Genomic DNA, 12463 nt, shown 5'->3' on the forward strand with positions numbered 1-12463 from the left:
CCTCGGGTTACATACGCTTCAGCTTACAGACTCCGCTAACCCAGAAATAGTGCTTCAGGTTAAGAACTTTGCTTCAGGATGAGAACAGAAATCGTGCAGTGGAGGCGCAGTGGCAGCAGGAGGCCCCATTAGCTAAAGTGGTGCTTCAGGTTAAGAACAGTTTCAGGTTAAGTACAGACCTCCAGAACGAATTAAGTACTTAACCCGAGGTACCACTGTACTTCCTGACAAGTCTGGCCCTTTGGTCTTGCTGAGGGAGGGGAGCCAGCTTCAAGAAGTTTCTGGGAGGTCCATTTTGGGCACAGGGTACCATTGAGCCCCTCGTCCCATCGCCTCCCACTTCTTCAAAACCATCCTCCTCCTCCTCCACACTGGGCCCTGTCCCTTCCCCTCTGCTTCTTTACTTTCTCGAATATTTCTATTCTTCCCCCACCCCTCTTTCTCTCGCTGTCTGGCCTTGCCTTCCTGCCTCCGCCATGCCTGCCTGGCATCACCTTCTCTGCCACTTGCCCAAAATCAAAATGAACCAGGATTTCTGGAGAAGGTCCATCACCTGCAGCAGAGGCATGCCTAGGAGTTGAGTCTGGTGACTCCGCCAGGAGTGCAGGTCAGGGCAGGAAGGGATGCAGCAATCCCACTGCTGCTTGGCACCTCTGGGCTGCCGGCTGCTGGAAGGAGGACAGGGGGGAGAGCTGGGGGCGGGTGCAGCATTTTGCCCTCTCACAAGCATCTCTCAGGAGATGTACGTGCATTGTGGGACTGAGCACACAGTATCTGGGGACGTCCTTCTCAGACCTTTCAGGTTTCCCCCATGGAATCATTGCAGAGAGAAAAACTTGCCTTCCTTCGGCTCAAACTCCTGGTGTGAAACTGTCTTGGTTGGTGGTCTGCTTCCTTTCATATAAGAGCTCCGATAACATCCTGAGGAATCTTCTGCAAAAAGGATGGCTGGAGGGGTTTGTTCTGAGCAGACAGGTGCGGGATTGCAGTGTGAGCTACCTGCCAAACAGGTAGTTGCTGAATCCCCGGAGCAGGGCATCACCCACAGACTAGAGCAGGTAGGAAAGAGAGAAAAGTTGCATGAAGCACTTGTAAGGAAAGGGAGATAAAAAAGATGAACAAATAGCAGCCATGACAGTGCTGATATCATTCCTGTGGCCTAGGTGGGGGCCAACCGTTTTCAGGACCCCCAGGTACATTTGGAAACCAGAACAAAATGTGGGCACCCCCTGCCAGGTGGGCACTGATCTCTGGCTGGGCAGAATTCTGAGTCGCTTCAGCAAGAAACCAACTGAACCTGAGCCTTGTGTGGCAGAGGCAGCTGCTGCATCCTAACTGACTCCCAGCCCAGGCTGTCGGGCTGCTATGAGAAGCAGTTCCCCACAGCGACAGAGCAGCCTCAGGTCTCTGCTCTGGAATTCCCCAGGGAAGACAGCGCAGTCACAGCTGGAAAACTTCATGCACCCTTTGAAGTGCCAGGAGGACGGAAATCCTGTTTGCCATGTTTGCAGAAGGAGACCAATCTCCTGTGACAACAGAGGAAACATGGGGATTTTTAACTTTCTCTGGGTTGACTCTTCTTATTCACTTAGAACTGAGAAGCCCCTGCCCAGGGTCTTATACTGTTGTTTCTGGTTATCTTATGAATACTGCAGGATTAATTATATTCCAATTATTTAATCACTAAATAATAAAATAATAGTTTAGTCACTGAATAATTAAGACAGCGAACCCAATATTATATACAGAGTGGGCCCTTCCATTGGGCGATGTTTGAATAAACCCAGATTCTCACACACTGAAGAAACATATTTCCCTAATGAAAAGGGTTTTGTAGTTTTCAAAGTCTTGCCATTTTACAATTTAATTTTTAAAGGCCACTGAGCCGGTTTCATTCCGCATCAGTGCTGTGATTACACTCCTATGCACCCAGTCAAAAGATCGGCCTTCCTTCTGAGTAGGCTTGAAAGGATTTGCTTATTAAATTGAGTTGCGGTTTAATTTAATTTAATTTAGTTGAGGTGTCCCAAAGGGTCTTGCCTCGTCCTGCAGGGGAGCCTGGCCAGGGGATCCGCAGGCATCTTGCCCTGTCTGGGCTGTTGGCCGGGACCAACCAGGAGCCCCCTAGTGCCAAACTTGGAGGGGAGGCTGGCCACCCAATCTCTGGCTGAGCCACCATTTCCAAGGCAGAGAGAACAGGGCCGCCCACTGCACTTGGCAAGATGAGGACTGTGGACTGTCAGGAGGAGGCGTCTTGTTCCAGAAGCTTCCTCTTCCATGCCTTTCCCTTTCTCCTAATAATAATAATTATAGTAATAATTTATTATTTATACGCCGCCCATCTGGCTGGGTTTCCCCAGCCACTTTGGGCGGCTTCCAACAAAACACTAAAATACAATAACCTATTAAACATTAAAAGCTTCCCTAACCAGGGCTGCCTTCAGATGTCTTCTAAAAGTTTGGTAGTTGTTGTTTTCTTTGACATCTGGTGGGAGGCCGTTCCACAGGGCAGGCGCCACCACCAAGAAGGCCCTCTGCCTAGTTCCCTGTAACTTGGCTTCTCGTAGTGAGGGAACCACCAGAAGACCCTCGGAGCTTGACCTCCATGTCCGGGCAGAACGATGGGGGTGGAGACGCTCCTTCAGATACCCTAGGCTTGCGGATAGCAGCCTGTTCTGGGGGCTGGGGTCGGGGGAAGCTTTTTTTCTTTATTTCCCCCCCCAAAAAACTAGGTGCGCCCTATGGGCCGGTGTGCCCTATAGGGCAAAAAATACGATATACTGGACCGAGGCTGTTTAGGGCTTTAAAGGTCAGCACCAACACTTTGAATTGTGCTCGGAAACGTACTGGGAGCCAGTGTAGGTCTTTCAAGACCAGTGTTATATGGTCTCGGCAGCCGCTCCCAGTCACCAGTCTAGCTGCCACATTTTTATCAACTGCTGCCTCTCTCCTACCACTTCCATCCCTCCTCCTCCTGCACAGCCAGTCCTGCTCCAGGTTTGCAGCCAGGGAGCTGGGTCTTCAGCGTGGGCAGGAGGACTGTTAACAGAGAAATCCGAGGGCTCCCTTGGACAAAAAACAAGGACACCAGCCAGGAATCCCAGAGCAAAACAGCAGCCAGTAGGCTTGGTCTTGATTGAAGACTGTCGCGACAGGACTCCCACCTGCCTCAAGGTGGAACAAGATGGAAGCCCCACACAAAAGAGAACCCAAACTTTTATTAGCTGCTAATCCCCATGTTACACCCCCCCACTACATCACTAATACATCACAGTTACATCCTGAAAGGGGAGGTCTGGTGGCAGGAATCTGAGCATCCTGGACCCTGCCCCATGGTTCCCCTTGCCCTCCACCAAACACCTATCAAGTGTAGCAAAAAAGATATTTACATTTCCCTGTTTCCCAGCCAAGCTAATCCCACCCTTTTGCTTTCATCTGGGTTTGTTATTTCTGGAATGGCTACCTGCCTGGCACTCGGGTATCAGGATGCCAGGGATTATCCCTCAGGCAGAGGGGCTGCTGAGCAGCTGAGCTCACATGTCTAGATGAATTTCTGAAGTTTCCCCAGTGAGCCAGTACAGAGATACATTGATCATTTGGTATTGTGCAGCAGAGACCCTTTGAATAGATAGGAAGAAAGTGTGATAAAGTGTTTTGTGGGGACAAATCACAAAAGTCACAAAAGTGATTGTGCTGATTTTGGTAGTGGGCTGCATGTGCATGAGGGGCAACCCCCCCCCCAACCAATACATAAATTCCTGCAACAGGACCAACCCCAGACAAGGTGATTCCCTCCCAGGAGCACCTTCTTGACAATATCCGCCCTCCCTTCCCCACAAGTGGGCGGGGTTTGCAGCATAGCAGGGCTCACCTGGGCGGGTGCCACCCACCTGCTTGAGCTGGCCTTTGACCCGCCCTCGGCCAGGGAGGACAATGGATGGCCGGCCGGGGGTGGGCCCAAGGCCAAAAGAAAAGAGGCTGACTCCTGTTGTCCAAGCCTCTTTTGCTCTTCTTCCTTCCAGGATCACCTTCCTGACAAAGTGCCATCCTTAGTCTGGGGCTAAAACTGAGCTGATCCCGGCAGAGCCACTGCTGCAGTCAACCCCCCTGGCAATGGGGCGGGGAGCCTCCATGGGAGCAGAGCCAGCCCCCACCTACCAGCCAGTCATAAGAACATCAGAAGAGCCATGATGAGGCCGAAGGAGGGCTCGTCTAGTCCGGCATCCTTTTCTCAGTGCCGCCAAGCAGGTGCCCCAAAGGGAAGCCAGCAGGCAGGATCCGGGCACAAGAGCAGCACTCTCCCCTCCGTTGTTTTCCAGAAGCATTGCTGTCTCCAGCTGTGGAGGGCAGGGCCCAGCCGTTGTGGCTGGCAGCCATTAATAGCCCCCTCCTCCAGAAGGGCCAGCTTGGCCCTGGGGCCCTGGGTGCCATGCCGTGAAATTTGTGGGTGACCGGCCCCTTCCTGGGGAATTTTGTGGGTGCTGGGGCACCCAGGGAGTTGGCACCTATGTTCTCCTCCATGCCTGTAGGCGTGCTTCACCTTAGACCACCCGAGTAGCTCCTCCCTGGCATCTTGCAAGGCAAGTTTCTGCCTCTGGGGTGCACCCATCCCAGTTGATTTATTGTGCGTCGGGGATTTTGCAAACTTTCTCACTGACAAAGCATTTGCAGCTCTAGATACACCTTTGCCCTGAAGGCTGATGCAAACTTAACTGCGCGTTGGCCAAAGGCAGGAGTGAACCAGCCGCATCAGAGTTGATTTAGGTGTTGGCAATGCCCACGGGAGCCTCTTTGCCTCAATCTGGGGCAGGGGGCCCATCCAGCTCAGGGAGGCCTGTGCCAACAGTTCCCACCCAACCCTACAATTGGACCACTTGAAACTGCGGAGGGTCCAGGAAAACCACACAATAGTTTGCCTGTTGTGGCCAATGGAGTGTGCCAGGCAAGGCACTTCAACCCAGTGATTCCCAAACTTTGAGGGGGGCACTGCTCCCTTGCTCACCCCCCAGTGCCCACGCACCTATAGAAAGCAGTATTCAGAATAGAGGTTTGCACGGCCCACTAAGGAAGATAATAACACAATAGAATTCAATACAGTAACAGGGACCTCATTGTGGGAGTTTACTATAGATCCCCAAGCCAAACGGAGGACATAGATGATGCCTTCCTGGAACAGATGGCCAAGCATGCAAAAGGAAGGGAGATAGTAGTAATGGGGGACTTCAATTACCCAGATATTTGTTGGATGTCAAACTCAGCCAAGAGCATAAGGTCAAACAGATTCCTCACTGGCCTTGCAGACAACTTCATTGTCCAGAAAGTGGGAGAAGCAACAAGAGGAACAGCCATTTTAGATCTGGTCCTAACCAATGTTGATGACCTGGTTAGTGGAAGGATCATTAGGCGCGAGTGATCATGCTCTTCTGAAGTTTACTATACAGCGGAAAGGAGCAGCCAAGCATACTAGGACTCAATTTCTCGACTTTAAGAAAGCCGACTTCATAAAACTTAGGGAAGTGCTGGGTGAGATCCCATGGACAGTAGTACTAAAAGGAAAGGGAGTTCATGATGGCTGGGAGTTTGTTAAGAGGGAGATAGTAAAAGCACAACTTCAGGCAATACCAATGAGACGGAAAGATGGAAGGTGCCTAAAGAAGCCGGGTGGCTATCTAAAGAACTTTTAACTGAGTTAAGATTAAAAAAGGATGTGTACAAAAAATGGAAAAGGGGGGAAACCACCAAAGAGGAATTCAAACAAATAGCCAGCACGTGTAGACACAAAGTCAGAAAAGCTAAAGCACAGAATGAACTCAGGCTTGCTAGAGAGGTTAAAAGCAACAAAAAAGGCTTTTATGGGAATGTTCGTAGCAAAATGAAGAACAAAGAAACAGTGGGGTCACTCAGAGGAGAAGATGGTGAAATGCAAACAGGGGACACAGAAAGGGCTGAACTCCTCAATGCCTTCTTTGCCTCAGTCTTCTCCGATAAAGAAAACAATGCCCGACCTGAAGAATTTGGAGCAAATGATTCAGCAGAGGAAACACAGCCCAGAATAACTAAGGAGATAGTACAAGAATACTTGGCTAGTCTAGATGTATTCAAGTCTCCAGGGCCAGATGAACTGCATCCAAGAGTATTAAAAGAACTGGCAGATGTGATTTCAGAACCACTGGCAGTCATCTTTGAGAATTCCTGGAGAACAGGCAAAGTCCCGGCAGACTGGAGGAGGGCAAATGTTGTCCCTATTTTCAAAAAGGGGAAAAGAGAGGACCCAAATAATTACCGCCCAGTCAGTCTGACATCAATACCAGGGAAGATTCTGGAGCAGATCATTAAGCAAACAGTCTGTGAGCACCTAGAAAGGAATGCTGTGATCACCAATAGTCAGCATGGATTTCTGAAAAATAAGTCAAGTCAGACTAACCTGATCTCATTTTTTGACAGAATTACAAGCCTGGTAGATGAAGGGAACACAGTGGATGTAGCCTACCTTGATTTCAGCAAGGCATTCGACAAGGTGCCCCATGATATTCTTGTAAAGAAGCTGGTAAAATGTGGTCTTGACTATGCTACCACTCAGTGGATTTGTAACTGGCTGACTGACCGGACCCAAAGGGTGCTCATCAATGGTTCCTCTTCATCCTGGAGAAGAGTGACTAGTGGGGTGCCACAGGATTCTGTCTTGGGCCCGGTCTTATTCAACATCTTTATCAACGACTTGGATGATGGACTCAAGGGCATCCTGATCAAATTTGCAGATGACACCAAACTGGGAGGGGTGGCTAACACCCCAGAGGACAGGATCACACTTCAAAACGACCTTGACAGATTAGAGAACTGGGCCAAAACAAACAAGATGAATTTTAACAGGGAGAAATGTAAAGTATGGCACTTGGGCAAAAAAAATGAGAGGCACAAATACAAGATGGGTGACACCTGGCTTGAGAGCACTACATGTGAAAAGGATCTAGGAGTCTTGGTTGACCACAAACTTGACATGAGCCAACAGTGTGACGTGGCAGCTAAAAAAGCCAATGCAATTCTGGGCTGCATCAATAGGAGTATAGCATCTAGATCAAGGGAAGTAATAGTGCCACTGTATTCTGCTCTGGTCAGACCTCACCTGGAGTCCTGTGTCCAGTTCTGGGCACCACAGTTCAAGAAGGACACTGACAAACTGGAACGTGTCCAGAGGAGGGCAACCAAAATGGTCAAAGGCCTGGAAACGATGCCTTATGAGGAACGGCTAAGGGAGCTGGGCATGTTTAGCCTGGAGAAGAGGAGGCTAAGGGGTGATATGATAGCCATGTTCAAATATATAAAAGGATGTCACATAGAGGAGGGAGAAAGGTTGTTTTCTGCTGCTCCAGAGAAGCGGACACGGAGCAATGGATCCAAACTACAAGAAAGAAGATTCCACCTAAACATTAGGAAGAACTTCCTGACAGTCAGAGCTGTTCGACAGTGGAATTTGCTGCCAAGGAGTGTGGTGGAGTCTCCTTCTTTGGAGGTCTTTAAGCAGAGGCTTGACAACCATATGTCAGGAGTGCTCTGATGGTGTTTCCTGCTTGGCAGGGGGTTGGACTCGATGGCCCTTGTGGTCTCTTCCAACTCTATGATTCTATGATTCTATGAATTAATTGCAAATTTATTCAAAATGAAATGAAAACTAATTAGTTTAATCACTTCAAGAAAACTGATGAAGTTGACCCAGTGGCATCAGCTTTTCAAAGTCTGATAGGCAATCCCATTTTTTACCACCCATTTCAGGAACTAATAATAATAATAATAATAATAATAATAATAATAATAATAATAATATTCTTAATACCACACTGATCTGGCTGGGTTTCCCCAGCCACTCTGGCTGACTTACAGTACATAAAGAAACATACTAAAACTTCAAATATTAAAAACCTCCTGATACAGGGCTTCCTTCAGTTACGTAGTTCTTTATCTCCTTGACATCTGATGGGAGGGTGTTCCACAGGGTGGGCACCACTACCAAGAAGGCCCTCTGCCTGGTTCCCTGTAACGTCACATATTGCAGTGAGGGAACCAGCAAAGACCCTCAGAGGTGGACCTCGGTGGGCTGAATACTGGGGGTGCAGATGCTCCTTCAGGTGTACTGGGCCAAGTATACTGCTTTAAGCCACTGCTTTAAACAGTATTGCGAGAGAAATACCGTGGACCACCTGAATGAAACTGGTGGAGCAGTGGTGGTCCTCAGGCCACTGCTTGGTGTTCTGGGCTCCCAACAGCCTCAGCTGGAGGAAGGCTGGTCTTTGCCAACTGTTGGTGCCTCTCAGGTGCTTCCCAGTCTTGCCTGGCAATCCTGGGGGATACCTTTCGCATGCAGCGCATCTGCCCCACCCTCAGCTGTGGCCCTTTCCCAAAGCAAGGAAAGGCTTGAGGAGCCCCCAGGAGAGGCTGGAGGTGACCGTTGTTGCTGAGCATAGTGAGACTCCTCCCAGCTTCATAGACTCGCTCCAGGCAAGGCCAAGTCAGGCTCTCACTTCTGCAAAGCGGGAAATTAACTTGCCAATGTGCAACTGCTCATGAAACGGCTACACCGGAATCCAGCGGTCCATGCAAATCCTCCCCAGGCCGCAGAACCTGTTTGGGTGAAGTGAGGCACGTCTTGCTCCCTTATCGCTGAGTAACTGGAGATAGTCAAGGCCCAGTCGGCTGCAGAGGTCAGCGTGTCCAGGCAGACTTCATTCCTGTCAGGAGGCCTGGAACGCAGCCTCCTCTGCTCGGCCGGGTGCCCCACGGGGACTCAACGCTTGCAGGCAGGGAGAGAGCCAGTGCTTGCAGTCAAGAGCTGCCATCAGGCTCCCCTGAAATGCAGGGTCCTTCCAGCTAGGAGCCACCGAGAGCCCTCTTTCCCACGGAAAGGAGAAAGGCCTATTCATCCAAACGCCTGTTGCTCACAAGTGGGAAGAGCTCTGCCATGCTCTGAGGCTTCCCATGAGCATGTGAGAAGAGGATGCTGCGCTGCAATGGGTCCCCCTTGGCCTGATCCAGCTGCAGCAGACTCTTCTCACGCTCCTTCAGCAGCGTCCTCCATGATCCAGCAGAGCTCTTGGCAGCAGCAGGAGCTACTATCCCACAAACGCAGAAGGAAGCCTGTTGAGGCACAATGCAGCCACCGTGACTGCCGCCTCGCAAACCCCATCATTACCTCCCCACACGCTGCCTGCCAGACTCCGGAAGCAGGCAGGGGAGGCAGCCCTCGTGCTCCCCAGGCCCCACAAAATGACCCATAGGAAAATGGCAGGCCCTGTCAGCCTGCCTCTCTCTCCGGGTAGATTTGTATCTCGATCACAGAACAGGTCACCTTGCATTTCTCGCTATAGAGAGGCAGGACGTGTTAGGATTTTTCTCTCACCAGCTGCTCAGTAGTAGCTCTGTGGTTGTTTACATCATGTGAGTGTCTGAGAGTGTGAGACAGGAAGTCTCAGGACTGTTGGAGGTTTATTGCTGGAGAAGTTAGTTTCACTTCTGTGTGTTGCTTTTCTGTGCTGGTGCTCAGATTGCACAGACATGCTGACGGATTCTTTGTATATAGGCTGTAAATAAAGTAGTTTTAGAGCCACTCATTGACTCTTTCTTCTGCTATGAGATGCCAGAAGAGGAGCGTGCGCCTCTCAGGAGGGAGGGGTCGCTTATCACCCGTCTCTCTGGACTGAGGGAGATTTCCAGCCAGAGAGTGACTCCTTCCCGGGAGTTTTTCCAACACCAGGCAAATCCTGACAAACCACCGATAGACTTCTGATCTGAGGCTCCCGTCTGGCGCTGCCTTCTCAGCCGTGTGGGGCTGCTTCTGGAAGATGAAGATGCAGCCCTTTGCTGTGGCTTTCTGACCGTTGGGGGGTACATTTTAGGACGCCCCTTATTTTTGTGACTGTCTGTTGTTTTAAACTCTTCTTAATATTGTATTTTAAAGCTGTAACCTGCCCTGGGACCTTGGGGTGAAGGGTGGGGTGTAATACATAAAATCTACAACCAAGGATTTGGGAACAAGAAGGTGGTTGTGACACAATAAAACAAAACAAAAAGTTATACTGCAGTGACATCCGAAGGTGAAAAGAGGCGAAAGGAAGGACATGTCTTTTGAAAGTTAACTTTTCCAAGATTTGCTGGCCAGGCATGAAAGCAAAGCCCCGGAATGGGCGGCTCTGCTCAGAAACTGCCCTTGCAAATCCCACCTGCAAGGAAGGAATGCTGCCCCCCCCAGCCCCTTTGAACCTCACAAAGGAGCACCTGGCAAAGGATGCGGAGAAATGACTGATTGCTGGACAAAGATCTCTGTCTTGGAGAATGCCTGCGCAAGCCTCTAAAGTAAACACCCCCCCCCTTGTGAAGAGGCCCCTTTACAAGGCAGCTGGGGAATGCGAACCAGAGGAACTGGAAGGCCTCACAGCCACCTCCAGCCTCTGAACCAGCTCCCCTGGGCAGCGGAAGAGCATGTGCCCACACTGCCCAGGGCAGGCGCACTCCCGAGGGAGGCGGGGTGCAGAGGGTGCCCTCCCAGGGGCAGGATAGCTGCTCGGGTGCCCGGCAGTGGAGCAAGCCACCCAGGGCGGACATTTGGCGTGCCGCCCGCCCGCCCGCGACTCCCAAGCCTCCCCCAAGCCGTCAAAACGAAGGGGGAAGGATGCCGTCAGCAAAGAGGCGCAGCTCCCCCCTTCCCCTGACACCTCGGGGTAGGCTTGGGAGTCATGGGTGGGCGGTGAGCCAAATGTCACCCCCACCGCACCCCCTTCCTCTGCCCCCACCCCTGGGTGGTGTGCACAGGCCTGGTCTGGATGCTGCCCTTAAGATCCAGCCCACAGCCTGGGTGGGGCCAGTTTTAAGGAGTCTGCATGTCCTTGAGGATGTGTCTAGAAGGGAGCCTGAAAAACCCACCCCCTGCTCCCATAGGTGGGGGAGCTTTGTATTTTCAGCAGGAAACTGTTGGAGGAGGGGCTGGAGCCCCTGGTTCTCCTTCAAAATAAACCTGGTCAGTTCCAAGTGTGGTGGCTGAAAGCACAAACGATGCCTCATGCAGGAAAACCACCCAGAGCCCAGAGGGGCTTCTTTCTGGCCATCCTTAGCTGGACTGAGCAAATCTGAAGAGTCATGAATTGTGCAGGCTGTTTACGTTAGCCAGATTTAATATGTTTCTCTCAATGACAGCGAGAGGAAGCTATTTAGCTCTCCCAGAATCAGAGCGTCTCTGCAAATGTAGTAAACAGGAACCTGATACTTTGGAGCATATTTTCTTTTCTTGTGATTTTGGCATTTATGCCAGAAGACAATTATTAGAAGCCTTGCAACTCAATAGGCTGATTTCTATGCTACCAACTGTTCAGGACCTGCTTTCGGACAGGAATGATCAAATTACTTTAATAGTGGCTGAATTTTTGAGTGCTGTCCATGTAGAAAGACAGAAAGACTGGGTCATTATAAAGAAAACTAGTGGTTCTTAATTGACCGGGGATTCGGTAGTGCTGTATTGTATTATTTAGGCAAATTGATTTTCTCTGGAGTTAAAGATCTGACTGGGACAAACCTTGTTTTGTTGAGCTCATATTTTGCACAATTTGTATACGGTGTCTGATAATGTGTGGTTTGCAAGGCCTAATAAAGGATTATATTATATTAACTGTCCTGAGCTCTGCATCTTCTGCCCCAGGAGGGGCAAGGGGCAGCTCCACTAGAGGGAGGGTCTCTCTAGCAGGACCCCCCCCCCGACAGACAGCAAATCTTCCAAGGCTCCTCTGCACACACACAGAGTATGCGCAACACAAGCAGCTCTGAGAGGAGAGGTCAAGGTGAATCTCTACACACCCACCCAGCCACCCCTTGAGTTTTCCCCATGAGGGAGCAATCCAGCAGCTGCTCTCGATGGAGCTTCAGTTCAGGCAGGACCCAGAAACCCTCGAAAAGGCAGGTAGCTCCCTCCCCCACTGGGTCCCCTGGATGGTGCAAAAGCGCAGAGTGCACACTTGGGTGTGCAAGAAATCACGCAAGGGCCATAACGGGAATCCACATGAGGCAAACATCCCCCAATTTCTGCTCAAAAAGGTGATGCTCTGATTTAGAAGTGCTGTTTTGTCGGGAGGTTGGGGGTCAGCTGGGGTGATGCAGAGCCCCTCCCAATTCTTGGGGTCCTGTATCCAGGGAGGAGGGCTAGAATGATAGAGAGGTTGCTGTACTAGTCAGGCATTGTGAGACGTGGCCGTACCTGCCCAGGTGTCCTCAGCAGCATCACAAAAGGATGAGCTGGGATGCAAGAGCTTCCACTAAGTGAAGGGGCCCTCCAGGCTAAAGGGGGGGGGCTTTTCCTCCCCTGCCTCCCATCTGCTAGGCAGGAGAACAAGAGCCAGAGAGAGAGAGAGAGAGAGCGCTGAGCTGGAAGCTGGAGACCCTGAGCTCTGTTCGCTCTGTGCTGGATCCAAAGCTGTGACTGATGGAC

This window comes from Podarcis raffonei, chromosome 7, assembly GCF_027172205.1.
Source record: "Podarcis raffonei isolate rPodRaf1 chromosome 7, rPodRaf1.pri, whole genome shotgun sequence".
Lineage (NCBI taxonomy): Eukaryota > Metazoa > Chordata > Lepidosauria > Squamata > Lacertidae > Podarcis > Podarcis raffonei.